Below are 13,256 nucleotides of genomic sequence, written 5' to 3'. Positions count from 1 at the left end.
ACCGAAAATTATACCAACAAATATAAACGAGTTTAAACGTGTTTCAGTTCGTCGTCTTTGCTAAAAGCTTTCAAACTCGATTCAGTCGATGACATACACAAAAAATTATCACTCTCGTTGAAATTATTAAAAGTGTGACATAGAAATATTGTGTACGAATCTGGCAGAAAAATAGAAGAGCAGAAAATAATATTTGGCGGTATGACATAATAAAGGACTTTTTTTTCATTTAGACTTAACATTAAAAACAGTATGAGAATTTACTGTTTAACCAACTTATTTTATTGCTTGCCCCATGCGAAAATTGATTCTTACATATCAATTTGGCCCCTGCGAAAATTGTCGATTACATGAGGGATATTTGCGTGACACTTTCGTCAGGGAATCTCTATTTTCGCGGGGTGCTCGAGTCATTCATGTAAAATCAGTTTTCGTGGGGTGCAGCCATATGAAGGTGAATGCGTCATCTGAAATATTTTATGCTCTCTAACATGAAAACGGGAATAATTATTGATGTTTTGTGTTTTTGGACAATTATTTTGCAGTGGCGAGAGTTCAGTGTGGCAAAAGAATTTCAATTCTTAAAAAGAAAAATCACAAAACTGAAAGCGTCAGCCATATTTGTTCTAGCAATAATTTCAATGTTTGTTATGAACACACATGGCGAGCACTTTTAGTTGCGTATTTTTCACTTCAATTCGAAAACACTTCACACATTGATTAATTTTAGATACAATTCATTTCACTTCACTGCAAAATTTTTCGTCTAAATAACAAAAACAACAAAATCATTGCTTAGAATGTATTATCATGGAACGGAATAACAATTCAATGACAATATGGCACCTGCTATGGTGTGATCACTTCGATCACTTTCGGTACGGAAAATATTGGTATTGGTACAGCAGTACCAATACTGCTGTACCAATACCAATATTTTCGGGATATTTTTATGAAGAAGTATGAGCCGATTTCGGCTGTGTACTGGTTTTATAGTGCCGAAAAAATTTTTCCATAGGCAATGTGTTTACCAGCAATTTGCCAGAATCGTCGACTTTCGAGTCGTTCCCATTCGACTCACTTTTCACCAATTTTTCTATTGGCAATCCGCTCTCCTTTTCCAGTAGTCTGAAATTGCTAGCTGTTTGCCAATCCTGTCCGTAAAATTTAATTTTTAAAACAGTTCGGTTGTTCACGACCTCACGTAATTCGTTGAATGGCAATGTCATTACTCCGTGTGGAAGGTGGTCCAATGTTACAATTAAGTTGTATCGTTTTCGTCTTTTTAATTCGTCGCTTAACTGTCGCATGTCCCTGAGAACTTTAGAAACTTTTCTGCCTGTGTCAGCTAGGCCAACTACAATTGCTTCCGTTTTCACAACATCTTGCAAAACAATGGCTCGTTGAAATCGAGCCTCAAATCGCACCAAAACCAAATCATTTTTTTGCGGCAAGGACATCAATTTCATTCCCTTTCCGCCGTAATCATCAAAGTCTTTCGCATTCTTCTCATATTCAATGTCACTGCGTATGTAAAACGAATTCGCATGCCGTAGTACGCATTGCCGTACGTGAGTTGTTATGACGTCGTCGTTGTTCGGGGATAATCACCAAAGTTGAAAACGACACGTTTTTGTGGAGAAATATGATCGTGTAATAGTTATTTATCTACCAAGGTAGGTATGAAGCCGAGGTCGACAAGACGTCGTGTGCGAAAAAATACCGGCATACCTACCGTGGTAGATACAACGTTTTTCGCAATTTCGGGCCATAATCACCTTTCCAATGCAAAATATTGTAATCGACCGGTGGTACAAAACTTTATTTTACCTGGAAACCAGACTAATTCCAGGGGTGGCGTTATCTAACATGCAACAAAAAAGCTTTACTCACAAAAAGAGCCTGAGCTCAGAACAAGTAAAGTTCAATCGAAGACAGCTAAACAAACAGAGCAGAATCACTCTTCCCTTTCCCATGGTACGCGTGAAGCGAATGTGGAGACAAATTGCCGTTTCGACCTCCGGATCCAGTGGCGGTCAGAGGTTAGCGTGGTCTAACCATCTTCAGTGAACAGTTCCACTCAATGTGCAGATGCATTTTTTTGGTTTCTGTTTCTTACGCAACATCGCCTTTTCTTTAGGGAAAGAAACAGAAACAAAAGAAATAATTATTTTAAATAATATTGTACTGTTGTACTGAAATGTCGGCCTTGCAAGACCTTGGAGTAAATGCACCGTTCGGTGCACGTACATTTACGAGATGTATGACCAAAACTATGGCAAATGTTTGGAGAACATGGATGTTCTGTGGAATTGCCTATGCGGTGTTGTAGCTGGCATAGTTCTTTTGGGTCTACAGAAATCTTGGGAAAAAAATTGTTGCCAAATTGCAGATTTTTCCTTTCTTTGAGGGCTCTACTGTTGGAACAGCGTTTGGAACGGTATTACGGGAGTCTCTTTTTATTATCTACTATTCTTTTACTTTTTCGTTAAAAATACGCTTCGCTAATTGGCGAATCTGTCTGTTAGTTATCAACAGAAAAAAAATTACATTTTTTCCCGACGGATTCTAGTCAAATAAAATGTTAGCGTAAAACGCATGAACTCAGGACTCAGCAAAAGATTTTGGAAAACCGCTTTTCTGCTCGTTTTTTCCTTATACATTTCCGAAGAATTAGGTGCTGCAATCCCATTTTTCCTTCTGCAAATTGACCTAACAGTTCGGTGATTCATCAGTTAATTTGGCCTTCTACAAATCTAGATTTTCCTTTGTTAAACGAAATTTATGTGTGATGTGAGAACAATTACAAACCACAGTAACAATGTTTGGAAACACTCAAATACAGTACCCACAGTACATTTGAATTGCCAGTACGGATCTGGTTATAATGACATCAAGATAAAAACTTCAGTCGAGTAATAAAAATTAGAACAGAAAAATCGACGATTGAAAAGTGTAAAAGTTTTCAAGATGACAAGTCACAAAAAAGTCTTATCGTTCATCACACCCAGCGCTAAAATGAAATTAACTTTTTTGCAAAGGTCTGTGTTTGTGTTGTGACGGATTGGAGGACGGAATAGAAAAACAATTTCTAATTGTTATTTGACGACTCAGAACAAACTTAATCTGTTGGAATGTTTATTTTTCATTTTATCATTTTAAATTGCCAGTGTGGGTGGCGTTCATAATATATCAGACATTCATGTTTTATAATGGCATTGTGTGGGACAAGGACAGACTGCTGGGACAGTCATTCATTGAGTAATATTTATTGCCACAATAAATTTGAATCAATTAAGTAAAGCATTCAGAAAAACATAGAAATAAAAATCATGCATTGAACGATACTTTCAGCATTATATGACTGATGCACCTTTACGCATAAACTATTTCCTCTCAAGCAAATTGATATGTATTACCATACCATTCTTTGCAAATATTGTAAATTGCTAAATTAAATATTCAACAAATCGTATAAATTCTTAGAATTTCATGTGGAAATAACTCGGTTTCTTTACCTCTAGTAGGATTGGGGAAGTACGAGGTGTATAACACAACTTTTCAGAGTAGCTGAGATATTTTTTTGTTGTCTATATATCGTTTCATAGGACATCCAGGGGAAGTCCGCATACAGAATGGTTTCATATAAAAACTCTCGAATGTCTGCGAGAATACACAGTTAGTGGTTCGCGTTTGATCGAAATAATTCAAATTTTTTTCCCAATATTTAAAACATTTCGCCACAAAATGAAATTTACCACCGTATTGGCGTTATTAGTCGTGCTAGGTGAGTCATATGATTATCTTTCCAATGTAATACTTATTTGGATATGTTAATTTTTAACTTCTTCACCGCGAGGTGGAAGCAAAACATCAATTTAAAATACTCTTCAACATAGACCGACGGTTCTCTTGTGGAATTCTTGAACAAGTAATGATGAAGGTAGCCATCGGGTTAAAAAATCATATTTGTCAAGAAACCTTGGAATTGAAAAGTATTGTGATAGAAAGTATTCCATGCCTCATATACCATGACATAAAAAGAACTTCCGCTCTTTCCTTTATGACCATGTACAGAGTGTGTTAAAAGGAAATCAATTCAGGTACGAGAAAGAAGTTCATTTTATAGTCTGCTCTACTATATTCAATTGAACGTTTTGCTTTTACATAATAAAATGTATTTTAAGATAAAGTGTAATATGGTTACAACTTTTGATTCGTCTTCCAGCAACAACATGTTCAGCTCAACTTATACTTACTAGTTGTGCTCGAATGAACGATGGACCAGTCGGTGCTAAAGTAGCTCAGGCAGCTTGTATCTCTAGCTGTAAATTCCAGAACTGTGGAACCGGGTCGTGCCAATATCGTGGACGCCCGGTATGTGTTTGCAGTCGGTGTGCTAATGGAGGCGGTGAATGGCCAACCATTCCAGGAAAGGGAAAATAATTAGTTGAAATAAGTTCGAAGTATTTTTAATAAAAACAAAAAAATAGTTATTTATGCAACAAATTGCGAAAAGAGGTTGGTTTTTGTGACTAGATGTGAAGTTTACACGAAAAATACACGCTGAGAAGTGTCTGTGGTCTACTCATTCATTTACACTCCTAATGCGTGCTTATACTGTTTTATTGCTCGTACGTGTGACTATGATACTTGTTTAAAGACGTACAAGTAATGTATTTGTACGAGTGGATCAGCTGAAGCAAATTAAAATACCATTTTGAGATTTTTAATAGCGATCGATCTGAAATTTAATGCTTTTCAGATTCTTTCAAAATTACTTTCTGAATTTAATAGTCCTGACTTCTCCAACACTATGCTATCAAAGCGCTCTGCAATCTTTTTTTTTAAAACGAGCCATCAGAACAGTCGGAGCGTTTGCTGCGACTGAACCCCGTACAAACCCGTATATCTATTGCGTACGTGACCCTAGTGCGTCTGTCACCCTACTTTGACCGTAAGCCTATTGCGCCGGTTAATGTAGTTAAAGTAAAATTATTATGAAATGTGTACATCTTAAAAATTGCGCATAGCGCATTTACAAAGCCCCGTACGACGTTCCTTTCAAATGAAACAAAAATTTCAAATCACCCTAAAATTTTATTTTTTGAAGGGCCTTGTATCGGCCTCAGTCCGAGGACCCAAATTTAAATTTTTTTTTAACTCCATTCTATTCGGCCTTTGATTACCTTCCAAATGAAACAAAAATTACGAAAAACGGATGAAATTTGCTCGAGTTATATGTAAAATACACATAGGGCCCTAGTATCGGCCTCAGTCCGAGGACCCAAATTTAAATTTTTTTCAACTACATTCTATTCGGCCTTTGATTACCTCCCAAATGAAACAAAAATTACGAAAAACGGATGAAATTTGCTCGAGTTATATGTAAAATACACATAGGGCCCTAGTAGTGGCCTTAGTCCAAGGACCCAAATTTAATTTTTTTTTCAACAACATTCTATTCGGCCTTTGATTACCTTCCAAATGAAACAAAAATTACGAAAAACGGGTGAAATTTACTCGAGTTATATGTGAAATACACATAGGGCCCTAGTAGCGGCCTTAGGCCAAGGATCAAATTTTTTTTTTTTCAACAACATTCTATTCGGCATTCGATTACCTTCCAAATCAAACAAAAATTACGAAAAACGAATGAAATTTACTCGAGTTCTATGTAAAATACACATAGGGCCCTAGTAGCAATTCACTTCTAAGGCCCTAACTCACGGTCCACTCACCCGATTTTAAAAAACTTTTTTTTCCTGGATTGGTATTGACAATACCTATCATTTGCCGTGTCATTTACATTTCCATAAATATCACCAAAAGACCTTAAATCACTTAGGTGGCCCTAACTCACGAAGGGCCGACCCGAATATGCCCATCTTCGAACTTAGCCTCACTATTTCGACTATCTTTCAGGAAAAAAAAAATGAAATCGGATTTGATTTACTCAAGATATCGACGTGACAGACGGACAGACGGACAGACAAAATTTTTATTGCAGATTCGTCATCTATGAACATAGGCAAACACTTTGCCCTTACCGTCTGCTTCGAATTCCATCAATTACACACGGCATCGTAATCCTATAAGCCCCTTTGTACTTCGTACGGGGCTAAAAATATTTGCCGTCTCGCACCACCTCTATAATAAAAAACGTGAAAACGAAAACAATTCGTATCAAAGCACAAGTAACTTTCGAGACGGCAATCATCTATAATCGATAACGACATCACTGATGAACGACTAGGCATGACTGGCGGTTTTATACAGCAAAAAGCATGTTCACAAAATGAAGTAAAAGATTTGAAAATACATTCATTAATGAAAGTATTAGATCCGAGAGTGAAACTACTGACAACAACAACAAACAACTACCAGTGAAAGAAAGACACCGAGAAGCCGTAATTCTATTTATTTTCGACGATCAAAATCAATATCACTGCTATATCAGAAATGACTATAAAATGTTCACAGATTTGAAAATAACTGAATTTTCAAATTGAGAACAGTTACAGCGTTCAAGTGAAGTGGAACGTCTTTCCCCCGCCCCATATACACACAGTCAATAGCGTTTTTCCACGGATATAAAAATAAATGTGTGTGTATCACCTTCTTTCGGTCATACATTACTTATCTCTACCATAAAGTTGAATAGACTTTTTCATTATACATTATTAATATGAAATGCCACGTTCACATGTTTGACATATTTTGATAAATTACCATCCACACGAAATGGACTTAAAAGAAGCGAAAAAAAGATGAAATTAACTTTATAAAACCCATATATTTGATTTATTACCCCCGTGCAGAAATATATATTTTTGCGAACACCATGTATTCTATATGTATGGTATGATAACTGTAATGGACATTTTGATATACCAAAAATTTTGCCGCATATGTTGCATGGTAATTAAAATACAATAAATATTGAAATGAATAATGTGCTAATTTTCCATAATTGATAAAAAACACTATTTAGAGTCGGTTTAGCGGGCAATCAAAGCAATAATTGTGATAGTGCCGCACGTTTTAACAAATTGAATTATCCCGCATCATCAAATTTGGAGTTATTAATTACTGGGCGATACCAATTAATACCGATTGATCATTTTAAGTGGCCAGGAAAAAAACGATTGCATTTTGATATATACAAGGGAAAATGGGGGTCTCGAGGTTACACAATTAAAATATAAAATGGGGAACTACAGTTGGATTGTAGATTGATTTTACTTACCTACACCAATTTTCCTCAATCATTTTTTTTAGTATGATTTTACGGTTAACTTGGGAAAGTTAAGAGGGTTAACCCAAGAAATGATTCATTGATATGTTGCAATTATGATTTATGAAGAAACTTTGCGAAAGGGATAGTTTATATCGATTTGTGCACAGATTTTAGTATGATTTATCGATGTTGATCGACTAACAGCCATTTCTTACGAGCAAAATACCTTTTCACATCAACAATTATTATAATCAGAAGCTCAATTTTCTTTTAATTTTTCATCGTTTCATATTGCTTAGGGTAAGGAGGAAAATATCGTTTTCGATTATTTATCCGTCATTACATCTGGTTGTTATTTTTGCAATAACCTCATTAGTAACATCAAACTGTAGCACAACTTTAACGAATCGTACCCAGTAGGAAGAGTGAAGTCTTTGGTTTAATTTAGATATTTTCGAGTAAAAATTAACACTAAATGACATCGACCATGTTGGGCCGTATACCAAATCGACCTGAAAAGAATCTTTTACTTCATTAATTTTAACAAACTCATTGATTTTAATAAATATTATGCACCTGTGTCCAAATGTTTAAATTGACGAGTTGGTGATTGTGATCCTAAGCCGAAGGGGCGGGTCATAATACAACTCGTCAAAAAATATTACTTGGACAGAGTTTTTATATGTCGATGCAAAGATAAACCCAAACTCCCTCTCCGAGTTGATGCATAATGTTAGTCAATGACTAACTTAGTCATACCACACAGACACATATAAACTCATTTAAGAAAACATTAGCCAGAACTTATATCAAAATGAAGCTGGAACGGAGAAGCTGTACCAACGCTCAGGGCCTATTTTAAGAAAATTAATTCCCTAAACTCTCTCAATTTTTTAGTCGTTTTTTGACTTATTTACTTCAAATGCCACATAATTACCAGCTTCTGGATTTTTTATCTGTTTTCGACCATATAGTGTAGTCGATAACGCAAATTTTGTTAAGGAACGTTTACCGAGTGAGTTCCAGCAAACGAGTGATTGGAGGTTGTTGGGGACATCGAAGAAATAGTTTTCTGAAGAAGAGACAAAAAATTCCAACTCATCCTTCCCCTCCACAATGACTTCCTTAACCTTTTCCTGTAGCTAGCAAATCATTTTGGAGTTGTGTACTCCATCACAAGCATGTTAGGGTGGTTCAAATTTCCCTGAAGGCGAGGAAATCGAAAATTGTTATTGAAAAATGGACAAAAATGACATTTTAAAAATGTTTAAAGACGTAAATTTTGTGTTTCTATGTATTTCTTATAGTTTTAAAGCAATCTAAACAAGAAAATCAAAGAGAAAAATTTTGACCAAAAAACCGGTCTAAAAATCCTATGCCATGGAATTTTTTCATGAAAAATCAATGTGGCGCCTACACTTTGCAAAAAACAATTATACTTTCTTCGGCAAAATTATAGCAAATGACATAGAGAACAATATTACCAAAAATTTTTTTTACTTCGGACGGAACATATTTAAAAAATTATTTAACTTTAAACTTAAATTTAAAACATCAATTTGAAGAAAAGTCGGAAAAGTCTTAAACGATTTGGAAAATTCGGAAAATCTAACTGCGAATTTTTCCTCTGTGTAGGTACACTAACCGCTGACATGGTGGAGACAATGTCTTGATACCGTTCCCGATCCCATAGTGTTTACAAATCGATTACACTTTTCGGATAAATATGTTTGAGCCCAGAAGGCACCTTACTTTGTTCGGAGTTAATGCGAAATCAAAGCATAAAACATACAATCCATCCATCTATCTATATCCAAATCCAAGGCTGTAAAAATGTTGTTGAATGAAAATGTAGAGCAGGAAATCTAATGGAAAGTATGTACCATTTAGTTGGTGATACCTATGTGGAAAGACAAACAGGTAATTTAAGTAATTAATAGTTTAATGGACAGAACATGTATTAATTGCCATTTCAATGCGGCTTATTCCATCAAAGGTTGTATATATTTAATCGAACTAATTGGTAGACTCCTTAAATTTGCCCATGGAATGACAGTCTACTTTTGCGATGAGAATTATTCATTTATGAGATGTGAGTCACTGGCTTGATTTTGTTCAAAAGATTATCGGTAATGCAAATAAGCAGGTCGGGTATAGTGACTGCTAGAGATGTCTGGTGCATTAAATACTAATTTAGTCGTACCAATCGTTCACCAGAGCTATTCCTCCCTTATTTATGTTAAGTCAGTCGGAGGATGGATTTAGAGCCATTTGAAAACTCGTAAAATAAAATTTTTAAGATTCTGTTTTACCTAAGTTTCAGTCTCAGTTAAAAAAAAGAAGAAGAAATTCTGGTAAACTTGCATCCGATTTACATAAAGTTTTAAACATAACTTCAAACTCGTAACAAATTCTTCGGGGTTTTAAATCAGATTGTACAATTTACATATTTCGTTGTTTAATATCGGATACGGCTATACATTCCTCCCGACACATCCAAAAAATACATCTATTCTGTAAATAATTATACAAGAAATTTTATTCGATGCATAATTCCAGCTAGAGAGCGACCATTTCCTGCACATTTTACTCCAAAAACTAGCAAATATTTTACGACACCAAACGAAAATCAACATTTTCAAGTAGACAGATAAATAGTTGGTAGGAATTTCCAAAATTTGTCAGTGGTTTTGTCTAAAACCACTTTGTTTGCTTTAACCATACTCTAAAAACCTTAAATATCGCAGATCTCTGCGAGTATTACCAAAGACTGTGACACAAAAGTTGGTCGCTGGAAAACTGTGTATATTTAAAGAGTAAATTTGCACATACAGGCACTGTGGCATTTATATGTTTACAGTAAATGGTATGTGCTGTGTATATAGTTGTACAAAACCAAAAGCAACAGCTCTTAATATACAACACAATGAATGACTTATTTCTATGTAACAGCAAAATTTGTATAGGAAATTGAAATACAATTTTTGCTTCCTTCCCTTTATCGCTGGAACTGATTGTATTACGAGAAGCGAAATAAAGTGTGGTGTGTCGATGTGCGTGTATGGTTAAAAACGAAAATTGATCGGATAATAAGCGATTCGATGCCTGAATGAAGGAAATTAAGAATCGTTAATGGAAATTTTTTCCGCGGCTGGTGGTTCAACTTACTTTCGACATTAGTCTTCTGATTGAATTTCGTTGTTGAAAATTGAAAGAGCGAAACTCTCTGCAGTCTCTGCAGTACAGGTTCGCGTTTTCGAAATCCGTCAAGAACGTTACACAATCACTCCACGTTCGATCCATCACTATCACCAAATAGGCACGTACTACTCAATCTACTTAGTGGATCTCAACAAACATCTCACATAGGTAGAAGACAGAATGCGACCTATGCAGGGAACGTGTAGACTCATCTTGCCTCTGTCCAGCATTTATCTCCTCTAGATTTTGAATTTGATTCAGCTGATTCACACAAACAATCAAAACTGTTCATACGTCTTTATCACTACCACGCGTGTGTGTAACAGCTTCAACCGTATAAACAAGTAGAAACAGTGTTACTTGTATGTGTGGATCAGCTGAAAAACAGCTGAAGCAAATTCATGCTGAAATTTCACTGCCTCTAACTGTACTAAAGTGCGATACAATCAAACTCTTACACCCTAAGGACCGTAGAATGTCCTATATATGTAGCACGGAAAGATTGCGAATCTTAAGTTTTTATTTCCACAAAAGGGTTATAACAATGGGCTAACCGACAGCCTAAGTGCATGTAGGACTGGGCAACTAAAGTCATACGTCCTATTTAATAAAAAAATAAATACTTAAATCACCAAATATATTTCAAAGTTCAACGACATTCTCGATAAATTCACCTAAAACTAGTTCAGCGTATCAGTTGAGCCCCATAGAAATGTTACATATATGCCACAACATTTCGAAGTTAAAGATTTCGTATCAAACTGTGGAAAATATGATCGAAGGAAGTAACATGCCTAGAACAGACCCGAAGATGCATGCTGGTGCTTTATGCTTTTCCGTGTATGTGAACTGACGTAATTTTACGGTAAAATTCTGCGTCGTTTTTCTTTCAATGACATTTTTTATCAGTCTATCGATATATATTTCGATTTAAATTTAGCTTTTCGGTTTAATGTTGCGTTAAACATAAAGTTACCCAACACCTCATGCTCATCCTTTAAAAAAAAATACTTGTATGGTGCAGATGAGAAGTTAGAAATAGGAAATATGTGAAGCAAGAGTATAAACATTCTCCAGAAAATTCAATTCAAACAGGCGTCGTGAATCTGAAATATAAATCTACTTTAGATATGCTGCCAATACCTTTTCTACATTCCAAACTTATATGTTTGTATTATAAAGCGATTGTGCTGTAAGTAACTTCAGAAATCGATGTTTTCGATGTATTTTTGTTTGGAGACATTATTTATTCTTCGCAGTTTTTTTTTCGACTTCTTCTCTGTTATTGCTATTTACTATCGAATGCAATATAAAAAGTATTGGAAACAGCTCATTCAAAGATGCTGGTTTGGTAAGGAAATGACAAAAAAATGTTTTACCTTATTTCATAACAATAATGCCAGCCACATAAGGAAAATTGGTGTTACACGTACATGTGGCCCCCTTGGAAACTCGTCATTACATGTAGGGATATTTTTTGACATCATCGTGTTAGAATGAATACAGTGAGGGAATGTTCATTGCATACCATTACTAGATAATCATCTGAAAAACTCTGAAAAATTGAAATCTGAAACCAAAATAAGTTTTGTTGGTTTATGTAAATTTTACATTGTAAAATCAACAACAATTAGTGTAAATGCCAACATATATGTCATAATGTCACATAATGATCGCATGTGATCAGGGATCAAAATTTTTGATGAAGTGAAAGCCGATTTCATTAGAACGATATCTTTCTTGTAAACGTTTAAAGCGCAACAACAGCTTTATTTTTTTCTAATGATAAACCGGTTTTTATTATATTTCTGTTTTATGTGGCTTTTTCTTCAATTTGTTAAGCAATTAAACAGCGCATATATATAATCAATGTTGCGACAAATTGTTCGCCTTCGGCAAACTCTATACTTGTCAAAATAACATTGTTGCTTTAAACACACTCGTGAGTTGGGCTCGTATCAAAAATTGATCCCTCGTGGAATGAATTATTTTCAAGGCACCCGATGTAATCTACTATTACGTCTACATAGTTTAAACAAACACTAAAATTTATATCGCTCGGTGATGGAATAGACATGTGTGTCATTATATCCAATTTATCTCGCTTGAAATCATTTTCAGATTAATTTATGGTATGAATGATATGAAAATATCTAAATAAGTCTAAAGTATCGCGGGATATAATAATTAGGTAGATGCTATTCCCTCAATGTTCGGGTCTTTATACATTTTCTTTTAAATTATTGATACGAAAATGGTTTAGAACCTAAAAGAAATAAGTCATACAATGTCTAGTAATATATTCGAGTTTCAATTTTGCAGCCGAGATTCTGGTATCTGAAAAATCTGAAAGCCTCTGGTCAAAATCTATACTTGTTTTTTATGTCAAAGTTGTAATAATAATCTAATTTTTCATACCAATATGAAAAATATTATTCGTACCACGGACCAAAAGTCTTTTTTAGCGTGTGAGAAGTTTCCAGGCAGAGCCGAAGGCGAGGTACGAAATGTACTATTATCTCTCGATCTGTGACTTAAAGATTATGTGCCTAGTTTTATGAAAGATTAATATTGACAGATATACTTTCAAGTTGCAATATATTTTCAAGTTAGTGAATTGACAACCGAAAAACGACAACACACACTGTCAATGCCGATTTAAACAGATGTCATTATTATGGACAACAACCTAATGAAGCGAGTTATTTGTGTTGCAGTTGAGTTTCGAACCCACAACTGGCAATTCAATAATTCAATGTGATTTCTCGACTTACTCACTGCGATATTGAGATACCACTAGTTTTAACGTCTGTAT

At 35.0% G+C, this 13,256-nt stretch overlaps 1 long non-coding RNA gene across 1 annotated transcript; it reads left to right on the top strand.

Moving 5' to 3' along the window:
• Nucleotides 1-3,635: 3,635 nt before the first annotated feature.
• LOC119068421 lies at nucleotides 3,636-4,518 on the top strand. The gene is made up of 2 exons (XR_005086155.1): nucleotides 3,636-3,787; nucleotides 4,229-4,518. It is a non-coding gene; the product is annotated as an uncharacterized LOC119068421 (long non-coding RNA).
• Nucleotides 4,519-13,256: the final 8,738 nt, after the last annotated feature.

The sequence above is a fragment of the Bradysia coprophila genome, assembly GCF_014529535.1.
Source record: "Bradysia coprophila strain Holo2 chromosome X unlocalized genomic scaffold, BU_Bcop_v1 contig_185, whole genome shotgun sequence".
NCBI classification, from domain to species: domain Eukaryota; kingdom Metazoa; phylum Arthropoda; class Insecta; order Diptera; family Sciaridae; genus Bradysia; species Bradysia coprophila.
The sequence above is the reverse complement of the archived record's forward strand: the minus strand, read 5'-3'. Positions and strand labels throughout refer to the sequence as shown.